We start from the raw sequence: 12,419 nt of genomic DNA, 5'->3' as shown, positions 1-12,419 counted from the left end.
GTGCAAGAGTTAGTGAGGATAACCATGGTCAAAGCAATAAATTCTTGAGGAGACACATGGGTTACATGAGGGTTGAGTTAGTGGTCAAAGTCCCTAACCATGGGTGCAAGTGGATTTAACCATAAATGGTTATGTAAGAGCCATTAATGGTCATGTAAGAGCCATTGGTGGTTTGGAAGACTTTAGAGGTTAAATTGTTGAACACATAAAGCATTAAATGTTTTTCAAAGACTTTGGAGTTTTTGAGAAGTGACTCCAAGTTGCTTAGGAATGTGACAATAATTAGGGGATGGATTAGGTTAATTAGGAATGGTTAGAAAGTGTTTAGAAGAGTCTAGAAGGGGATTAGGATTGCAAGTGAGTTTGGTAGGTGAGGAAAAATAGGATTTTTATTAAAATAAAATTCATTTATTTCAACAAATAGGTGCAACTTGCATTTTTAGGAGAATGCAAGTGGGAGAGGGGATTTAATGATTTAAATAAATGTTTTATTTAATTTATTTAAAAGAGGAAAGGGGGTTAAATGAAATAAATAAGATTTATTCATTTAATTGATTGTGAATTTGGATTTAATGAATTAATTAAAATAAATTAAATAATTTATTTAATTAATAGGAGAATGTTTGAAGATGAATTAATTAAATATTAATTTAATTAACTAATGGCTAGTGGGTTTTTAATCAAATATTCATTTAATTGAACTGGACATATTTATGTGACTACACTTTCAAGCATTCAAAATACTTTAAGGCAGCTAAAGGCATTTTTCAATGGCTTCTTCTTCTGCTCCTGAATTTATTTGAAACTCTACTATTGTGGAAAATGTGAAACGCCCTAGGCCCATATTTAAAATAATTCCCGAAGTAGCTAAGCAAGATGATTCCATAGGAGCATTTTCAAAAATTCCTAAAGGTGTAGCTTTTGTTGAAGACCCTAGGATGTATATGTTAGGGTTTCAAGCAGATCCGAAGCAAATATGAACTAACAATTATATGCAGATTTAAATACAAAAGATAAAGAAATAAAACAGGACATAGATAACACAGAGATTTAACGTGGTTCACCCAGAATGGGTTACGTCCACCATACACAGCCGTCCAATCTTTCTTATTATCCAGCAAAAACAGTACATCAACCTTACAATGCCTTAAGCATCCAAGCCGCTTATAACATCCGTTTTTAGGGCAACAAACAAAGTCGGCCTTTTTAGGGTTTTATTACAATGTCGGTTTTCATCAAAAAAAATGGCAAAAAAAAAAATTTCGCGGGGGCTGCCGCCCCCAAACCCCTGCCCGGGGCCCAGCCCGGCCCCGGACCCCGGCGAGGATACGTGCTGAGTGTACAGTACTTTGCTGATCAGTCGCCACATTTCAACAGTATATACATTGCAATATAGAAGAACTAGGTTCTGAAGAGTTGATGAAAATGTACATTAAGGTAATTTGTGATGAACATGGCGTGGTTAAACCCGAGCACAAGATTGTAGAAACTCTAGGTTTTATGGAAATATTGAACATTCCCCAATTTTTGAAAGTAGTACTGAGAATAGTTTTGAGTAGAGCACATGGAGAATTTCTATGGTTGGATTTTGTCTGCAAAATAACCTAGCAAGCAATTAGGGCAGTAACTGGTTTACCCTCAACTAGCAGTAGACTTGACAAAACAAAGAAGATCCCTAACAACAAAGTGATGACCCTAACAAGAGAAACATCTGACAATAGATCACTAAGAGTGAATGATATCAAAGACATCAATGTGAGATTTGTGAGTATGGTGCTAGGTTACAAGACTACACATGCAAACAGGCTTAATTCAATTTCTAGTCTCTGCATTAACAGTGCTTATGAGATGGTTAACAACAATGCAATGATAGATGTGTGTGAATGGCTAAAAGATGAACTCGTTGATAATTTGAAAAAGATTAAAGGAGATAAGAAAGGGACATTTTGCTTTGGTAATCTTTTGGTATGTTTAATGTTTTATTTCACTAAGGAAATTCTCGGTACAGGACCTAAAGACTTTGGATATGACATACCGGTAGGAAAACAATTACAGGAAGCTTTTACTAGCATGGGAACTACAAAGGACAACAACATAACTGAATACTTTAAAGCTTTCCAAGCAAAAATGAAAGCTAGAGAAAGATTACCTCGGAGTGTAGTGGACAAATATGACAAAGAATTTTTTTTTGTTATCAAGAAGGATGAGACATGGATGGAAGTTGTACTCCCTAGGACTGTATGGGTGACTGAAATGGGATATGAGGTAGATCTCAACATTATTGAGACTTATGCAAAAGCTTTGTTAGATGCACCGAGAGAACCAACAGAACAAGTTTTTGGTAGTGCTGAGACTATTGAAAGTGGTGTGAAAATATTAAAGAAAAGGAAGAAAAGAGAAAAATATATTAGGGATGCATCCAAGAAAGTACAGGAAATCAAAGAAAATGTAATGAACATCAGTGGGATATCAGCTAGTGAGCTTGAAGGACTGCAACTGGAGGCACACATTTCACCGGTTGGAACATCTTCTGACAGTGAGAAACTAGCAAAGTTTAAGAGAGTTGAGAGGAAGAGAAAACCTTCATCGGTACCCTCTCCTTCACCCAAGAGAACAAGGATTTTAAGGAAGAAACAACAGGTAGTAAGGGGACTGCCAAAGAAGAAACAACAACCTGTCACCCCTTCTTTAAATGATTTACTAAATGAAATAACTGATGATGAAAATTTAGCCAATATACACCAGTTGTATAACACATTCAATGATTTAGACAAGGAAAGCATTGAGAACGATATAATTTTACATCTGGATATATACAAAAAGGTTTTAATTGAAGTAGTGGATGACTTACCCAATGATCTGTATAGGAGATTGGAGGCAAAAAGGATTGCAGTGATGTAATTAGATAAGAAACTAAAAGTTGAAAAACTTCTAGTTGTACATCTGGTAAACTCAAAAGAGGAAATTGATGAACTAATCTCAGAGGCTAACCGATCTGTTTTTGTCAGTGGTCACCAGCAAGTAAGTTTAATGGTAGGTAGAGTAAAAGAGATTGCAGATGAAACTGCTAATAACTAGGATATATTCTTTGTAGAGAAGGAAAAATAAGAGGAAATGAACCAGCCAAAGAATAACATTCAAAGTCTATCAGAAGGATAAGGGCAAGGGCAAAGGTAAAGTTGGTGGTATTCCAAACATCAAGATCACTGACAATTTACCGCCACCTTTGGATACTGCACTGATACATACTGATGATCCACTGGTTATTGACACTAAAGGTGTCACACATGATGACACTAATCCTGAATCTGAGATACTATTCACCATGAATGTGGACACTCAGAAAGTGAATATTGTCGTGGACAAGGACAGTGCAGAGGTTAAGGATGACAATGTTGACTATGGCAACATGGCTGAGAAACCGGTAGAGACTGTTGAGGTTGAGATCCCAACCCAAATAGAGCAATCATTAGAAATAGAGAAACCTATTGAAGGAACAGATGATGGCACAAGGCCACCGGAGACTGAGATACCGACAGTTGAGCATATATAGAAACCTACTGAGGCAGAAATACATACCATGGCAGAGAAACCAACAATCACTGTGACATTTAGGCAGTCTGAGAAACCCTTGTTAGTTGAGATGCAAACACAGACTGATCCACTGGAGGTAAACACAAGAAAAATGGTTACAACTAATAGAAGCAGAGAGGTATTAAAGGCAATTGGTCAAACATCTGACACATCAACAAGTGAATTCAAACCTACTAATGTAACAGAGGTACTTTTGGTTTCAATAAAAAAGATAACAAATTGCAATTCTTTGGCCTACAAAGCAATTGATGACACTATACCAATTCTTAAATTGATTGCACCAAAATTTAACATAGATCATGTTAAGGATTCTTTAGGTAAATTGGACACATTGTCCAAATTCATTGCTGACAATGTAATAACGGTTGATAAAGTGAATGAGGACACAATAAAGGATAGAGTTGAAAAGGAGAAGAAAAAATTCTTTGATGACACCATAAAGAAGTGCACTGAACACCTGAATACATTATTACCGGCACTGAACTCTACAATTTTGGAATACAAAGAGTTGTACAGAGAAACATGCAAACCACACATTTTGACAGAGGATGTAGATAAGGAAATCAGTAAAATGCAAAAAGAAATTGAAGACATAGTTGATAACATAATTGGCTCATCTGGCCACATATCAGTTTTTGAGCAAGAAATGGCAGGCGTTGAAGAAAAACTAGAGAAACATGAGAAATAAAAGGCAAGGATAAGGTCTCAAATCAAAGAACTGAAAAATAAACTTGGTCCCAAGTCGGACAATCTTATATCTCAGAGAATGGAAATATCCAAGGCATTACTTCAAGGAGAACAATCACCAGAAGAGCACATGCATCATCTCACTGGCATGATCCAACAGACTAAGGCAACCTTAAATGACAACAAAAGGTTTATGCTGTAAGGAAGTAAAGTAGCGGAAACAACTTCCTACACTAACCTTGAGAGGAGGGTAATGCAAAACTTTTTCAGATCGTTACAACAGTTACAGAAAATAGAAATAGATATAATAGCATTCATACCACAACCCAGTGATTTACGTGGGGAAAACCCTTTCGGGAGAAAAACCCCACCCTCCAAAAGCAGCTCAATATTTTATTCAGCAATCAAAAATAGATTACAACATACTTGCAGAGCAAGCTCTTCGCAGGAGTACCACTAATCAGATATTCAGAGGCAACTCAATAGCCATAAGACTCTTACACACAACCTCTATCTCACACACCTCATAAATAGGAGATACAATACAAGAAACCGTCAAACGGTATTACAAAACCATGGGCTAAAACCACCCAATAAGGTGTAGCCGACCTTATCTTGCTTCTAGATGCCCTATGACATGTTAAAGCACACATCAACATGTGTCGCTCCCCTTTACAGCTCATTTATGTATCCGACACAAATTATTTTTCCTATTTCAGGAGTACAAACTTCCGGAGGCCATAACTTGAGAACCGGGTGTCCGATTGACGAACCGTTTGAAGCGCCGGAAAGCTCGCGAAGTGCTCTATCACCTCGTAACCCGCTTCACCGGTTATGGCCACTTTTTAGGGCGTTTCGGAGCCTCTAAAGTCCCCAAAATTAAGTTTAAATATTTTATTGCACCCCTCCAAGACGAAAACATTAATATCTTCAAAACTAGCTGTGACCTTGCAACGCAACTTTACCGGAATGCTTATCTAGCCAACCAGAAGCTTCAGGGAGAGTTTCGCACCATTTCGTGCTCAAATGAAAACTTACTATAAATAGTAACCTCGCATAAATGCAAGGTTGAGACACCATTTTTCCCAACAAATCTCCCACTTGTCGAACACCTTGCAAGAGCGGAAGGGAATGTCAACACAATGAATCAATTGCTAGGGGCCATAAGGCCCATAGACTCTGAACACCATCTGAACTTCTCTGTGCTCACAGCCTTAGTTAAAGCATCTGCAACATTCATCAAAGTTTCCACCTTAACCAGCTTCACCCTACCATCTTCGACCATATCTCTAACAAAATGATACTGAACATCAATATGTTTGGTCCGGGCATGAAATGTCGGGTTCTTAGCTAGGCTAATTGCACTCTGACTGTCACAGTAAACTGTCACTGTACCTTGTTTTATTCCAATATCCGAACACAGTCTCTTAAGCCAAATGGCCTCTTTACAAGCATGAGTAGCTACCATATACTCTGCTTCAGTAGTGGATAAAGCAACCACAGCTTGTCGCTTACTCATCCAACTAATTGCACCACCAAACAAAGTAAACACATAAGCACTGGTGGATCTTCTTCTATCAATATCACCTGCTCAATCTGAATCCATATAGCCATGGATATCAAGGGAAGTCATGTCTCCAACTGAATTACCATGATAACACAAAGAATACTCTGAAGTACCCTTCAAATATCTGAAGACTCTTTTGACTGCATCTCAATGAACTCTACCAGGATTAGACATATATCTAGAAAGTACTCCCACTGCTTGGGCAATATCTGGTCTAGTACAGACCATAGCATACATCAAGCTTCCAACCGCACTCTGGTAAGGCACTCTACTCATGTCTTCCATCTCCAATGGGGATGTAGGACAATCTGAAATAGATAGTTTCATTCCAACTGTAAAAGGAACACTCAATGGTCTACAATTCTGCATGTTGAACCTCTGTAACACTGAATTCACATACTTACTCTGGCCTAGCCATAGCTTTCTGTTCACCCTATCTCTTCTAATTTCCATCCCAAGAATGTGCTTTGCTGCACCAAGATCTTTCATTTCAAATTTAGCAGCGAGCTGAGACTTCAGTTCTGAAATCATACCTTTCCCTTTACCAATGAATAACATATCATCAACATACAATGCAATGAATAAGAAATGATCACCATAAGATTTATAATAAACACAGTGATTTGATTTAGAACGTTCAAATCCCAAACTCAACACATATGTATCAAATTTCTGGTACCACATCATAAGACTTTGTTTGAGGCCATACAAAGATTTCTTCAATTTACAGACCAAATTACTTTTGCCTTTCACCACATAGTGCTCCGGCTGTGTCATATAAATATCTTCCTTCAAATCACCATGAAGGAAAGCAGTTTTCACATCCATTTGCTCAACCTCTAAATCATAAGCAGTAGCAATAGAAAGCAAAAATCTAATGGACGTCATTTTTGCAACAGGAGAAAATATCTCACCGTAATCAACACCCTCAACCTAAGAGTAGCCTTTTGCAACCAACCTTGCTTTATACTTCTCAACGCTTCCATCTGAACCAATCTTTTTCTTGAACACCCATTTACAACCAACAGGTTTTCGTCCTTCAGGCAATGGTACAAGATCCCATGTATCATTCTTTTTCAAAGCTGCCATTTCTTCCTCCATAGCAATCTTCCAAGATTCTGCATCATTCATACCTAATGCCTCTTCTACAGATTTCGGTTCATCCACACTAGTATTCAGAGCAAAAATACATCTCCAATCATCAGGTGAATACCTTTCAGGTGGTTGTCTATGTCTTGTAGACCTTCGAACAAGCTGAGTTGGAGGTTCTTCCTCCTCTTCTGAAGATTCAGAGCTAGACGAGCTCTCCTCAAATTCTTGCCTATCTAGGGGTCTCGATTCAACTCTTTCAGGTGTACAAGGAAGTTGAATCACATCTTCTTTTTTAGTCTGTTCTGGCTGCAATGTAACAGAAGGAGACTTAATTTCTCTAAAAATAACACTTCTACTGTGAATTACCTTTTGTGCAACAGGGTCCCAAAGCTTGTATCCTTTCACACCATAACTATACCCGATGAAGATACATTTCATAGCCTTGTTCTCCAACTTTGTTCGCTTCTCCTTTGGCACATGTGCATATGCCTCGCAACCAAAAACTCTAAGATGTCTCAATGAAGGCTTGTGACCTGACCATGCTTCCATAGGCGTTTTATCAACAAGAGCTGATGTAGGAGACCTATTAATCAGGTAGCAAGCAGTGGCAACAGCTTCAGCCCAAAACTTTTGTTCGAGACCAGCACCACTCAACATACTCCTAGCCTTCTCCATCAGCGTCCTGTTCATTCTTTCTGCAACTCCATTCTGCTGTGGAGAATACGGAGTTGTCTTCTGCCTGTTAATTCCACAGTCTTTACAAAATCTATCAAAATCATTAGAGCAAAACTCACCACCATTATCAGTTCTCAAACATTTTATTTTCTTTCCAGTCTGCAACTCAACCATTGCTTTAAATTCTTTAAAACGACTAAAAACTTTAGATTTACTCTTTAGAAAATATACCCATGTCCTTCTACTAAAATCATCAATAAATGAAACATAATATGTGGATTTTCCAATCGAAGAGACATCTACTGGACCAAACACATCAGAATGGATAAGATCCAAAACACCACAAGTTTTATGAGAACTCGAGTAAAACTGAACGCGGTTTTGTTTTCCATAAATGCAATGCTCACAGAAATCAAAGTCAAGGTTACAGTCATTCAAACCTTCAACAAGGTTTTTATTTTTCAAGGTCCTTAGACCCTTTTCTCCAATGTGGCCAAGTCTCTAGTGCCATAACATAGTCTTCTCTGCAGGTAACTTTGCTTCAGACGAAAGAGCACCCTTAGGTACCCAAAAACCATTTCCATCTGCTGAAGGTGAAACCTTCAAATCTTCCAGTGAAGTATCCGCAAATTTTCTTTTTACAGAAGTGCTATTACATTCAACAGTGTATGCTTCAAGCTTATACAAAGTGCCAAACCTGACACCTCTAGCAACTACCATAGCACCCTTAATCATCTTACATCTTGTTTCAGAAAAGACTACCTGCACACCCGCATCTATCAATTTGCTCATAGATAACAGGTTTCCTTTTAATCCAGGGATATGCAGCACACCATTAATCCCTTTTATTCTACCATCAGAAAACCTGATTCTAACCTTACCTCGACCAACAATGTCTAGAGGTGAATCATCACCCAAGTACACCTTACCTCCATTAAATCCTTCATATTCAGAAAACCAATCTCTATTGGAAGTCATATGAAAAGATGCACCTGAGTCAATTAGCCAGGCATCATTACCTGCATGAGTCGCCAAAGCCGCAATAAATGCATCGCCATCTTCCTTGTCGGACTCAGAATCAGAATCAAACTTTTTCTTTTTCTTCTTCTTCTTTGCAGTCCTTACGGATGTGACCCGGTTTACCGCAATTCCAGCAAATGACTTTGGACTTTCCAGGAGATTTCGATCTCCCTTTGGATTTGGACTTGTCGCGCTTCTCATTCTTCTTGCCTTTCTCCTTAGGTCTTCCACGAACGGTTAGGGCTTCCTTTGAACTGATGGATACCTTCCTTCGCATCTCTTCACCGAGTAGGGCACCCACCACGTCTTCAGATTTCAAAACAACAGAAGTACTACCGATAGCCATAACAAGAGAATCCCACGAATCAGGCAAAGAACAAAGCAAGATCTAACATTTCTCCTCCTCGTCCATCTTAACACCGACGGATACTAATTGAGCCACCAACATATTGAATGCTTCCAGGTGGTCTGCAATTCGTCCACCCTCTTCCATCTTCAGGGAATACAATTTCTTTCTTAAGAAAATTTGATTTAATATAGATTTCACTTGATACATCTCACCAAGCTTAGTCCATAGCTTCTTTGCAGAGTTCTCTTCATGGACATTGATTAGAACAGAGTCTGCCAAGCACAGTCTGATTAGACCCTTGGCTTTTCGGTCCATAACATCATACTGAGCTGCCGCAGTAGGATCTGAGGGCCTTTAGACATTCGCATCAACAGCATCCCAAAGATCTCGATCTATTAGCAGATCTTCCATCTTCAGCTTCCACATCTCAAAATTACTTCCATTAAATTTCTCCACCTCTATTCTCCCTGACGAACTCGCCATCTGAATATTCCTGCAACAAGATCAAAAAGTGTCTTCTGCACAAGCTCCCACTCAAATCTAGGTTAGTTCAAAAAACCCAACTGCCCACAATTGAAACCAAAAGTGATCAGGCTCTGATACCACTTGTAAGGAAGTAAAGTAGCGGAAACAACTTCCTACACTAACCTTGAGAGGAGGGTAATGCAAAACTTTTTCAGATCGTTACAACAGTTACAGAAAATAGAAATAGATATAATAGCATTCATACCACAACACAGTGATTTACGTGGGGAAAACCCTTTCGGGAGAAAAACCCCACCCTCCAAAAGCAGCTCAATATTTTATTCAGTAATCAAAAACAGATTACAACATACTTGCAGAGCAAGCTTTTCGCAGGAGTACCACTAATCAGATATTCAGAGGCAACTAAATAGCCATAAGACTCTTACACACAACCTCTATCTCACACACCTCATAAATAGGAGATACAATACAAGAAACCGTCAAACGGTATTACAAAACCATGGGCTAAAACCACCCAATAAGGTGTAGCCGACCTTATCTCGCTTCTAGATGCCCTATGACATGTTAAAGCACACATCAACATGTGTCGCTCCCCTTTACAGCTCATTTATGTATCCGACACAAATTATTTTTCCTATTTCAGGAGTACAAACTTCCGGAGGCCATAACTTGAGAACCGGGTGTCCGATTGACAAACCGTTTGAAGCGCCGGAAAGCTCGCAAAGTGCGCTCTATCACCTCGTAACCCGCTTTGCCAGTTACGGCCACTTTTCAGGGCATTTCGAAGCCTCTAAAGTCCCCAAAATTAAGTTTAAATATTTTATTGCACCCCTCCAAGACGAAAACATTAATATCTTCAAAACTAGCTGTGACCTTGCAACACAACTTTACCGGAATGCTTATCTAGCCAACCAGAAGCTTCAAGGAGAGTTTCGCACCATTTCGTGCTCAAATGAAAACTTACTATAAATAGTAACCTCGCATAAATGCAAGGTTGAGACACCATTTTTCCCAACATATGCAAAGTCTTAATTTGGTTTTAGCAGATATCTTTCAGATTGTAACCAACCGGTTACAAACCTTGAGGTGATTTTTTTTTTGCACTCGTTTGACAATTTTTTGACAACCTTTCTCATTGATGTCAAAGGGGGAGTAGTGGAGAGAAAAATGATTATTTAGAGGAGATCATTTGCTCAGGGGGAGCACATATTTTTGGAAACTTTTTGGACTTCAGTTTTTGGAACAGTTTTGGATTTTTCTAATGAGTGTTGCCATCAATGCCAAAGGGGGAGATTGTTGGCATTCTACACTCTTATGAGAATAGTTGATGTTGTCATTGATGGCAACCAACTGGAAACCAACTGGAAATCATCTGTCAACCCACTGACAGTTACTGGCACCAGCAATAGACTTCGACATTCACCGGCAGACACTTCACCGATAGTGGAAATAATGGATACCAACACTCAAACCGACATGGAATAAACTTTTGTTTCCTATTTATATTGTAATTATCTTTTGTAAAATCCAACATGGCATATTGTAAAAGACTCATATATATCTATGAGATCTTATAGGTCATTTTGTATGTAGTATATGAGAGAGGATGATACATGATAGTTGATATTTTTGTATAAGGTGATATAGTTGATAGCGAAGGTTTTGGTAATGGACTAAGCTTAAATCGGTACTGAACTTGGCATAGTTGATGTTGATCTTAAGCAATACATTGTATTGGATTTTGATAATCCATTGTGTAAGTCAGTGAGACTTTTATTTTGTGATTGAGCAGTGAGCTCTAGGTTGCTAGCCTTCCTGCATGTGTAGGCCCCTCATTGTAAGTAATATTTATTCATTGGCCAATGAGTGAATATTGTGGGTCACAAATCCCACCGAGGTTTTTCCCACACCGGGTTTCCTCGTTAAATATCTTGTGTTATGGTGTGTTTAATATGTTGTCTCTATTATTCCTATTTATTGTATTAATTCTTATTTACCGGTACACTATTTTGGGATGCAAAGTTCTTAATAAGGTTAAATCTTCTGCTAACTGGTTAGACACTGATTCACCCCCCCCCCCCTCACAGTGTCTTTGGGACTGTCATTGATTCTAACAATATATACAAACCCTCAACCATAAACAATCAGGTCGGCCACCAAACAATAAACCAATTACATAATTACAAAACATGTCGGCCTTAGACCAAACAAATAATATCCAACACATAAGATATCCTAGAAACACATCGAGAGGTCCAATCCACACGTTACATTAAACAGGTCCATAACCTAGATCAACCAGGACCCAATATAGGTCCATACGCTAAAGAAATGATCTCCATCCGCCAAGTCTCGAACATGATCACCGACAACATCCTAAAACTGCACCAACACCACTTATGCATATCATCAAAGATCTTTATCAAAAGCTTTGCCGATGAAACCCTCGCCGGAACTAGAAGCCAAGCTTCCAAGCAAACAAGATAGCATCTGATCACCAGACCAAAACCAACTGACTGAATATGAACATGAGTATCATGAATAAGCCAATTCCATAACCAAACCATACCGGAGCCTACCGGATCATGTCGAATCCAAACCAACCAAAAACTACTCAACCTACCGGGACCAGATGGGTGTCGGTAAAGCATCCAAACAGCTAGTGTTGACATAAATGACAAAACATTAATGCTACACATAATCAATTCCACCAAATGGGCAACAACATCCTAGATTATTATGATGGATGGACATATTTGGTGATCTATATGCACTTATTATACATGTGTGATTTGTATTTCTTATGGTGATGATGATATCTTGTCAGTGATAACACTACTTCATGATTATATTGGATGAGATGATGATGTCATTGTAGTGATTGTCTTACTATTGTATTCGTGATAGAGACGAGGTCATATCACTCATTTCGACTATGATATAATGTTG

Source organism: Cryptomeria japonica, chromosome 8 (assembly GCF_030272615.1).
Source record: "Cryptomeria japonica chromosome 8, Sugi_1.0, whole genome shotgun sequence".
In the NCBI taxonomy this organism is placed as follows: domain Eukaryota; kingdom Viridiplantae; phylum Streptophyta; class Pinopsida; order Cupressales; family Cupressaceae; genus Cryptomeria; species Cryptomeria japonica.
Note: the sequence above shows the minus strand (reverse complement) of the source record.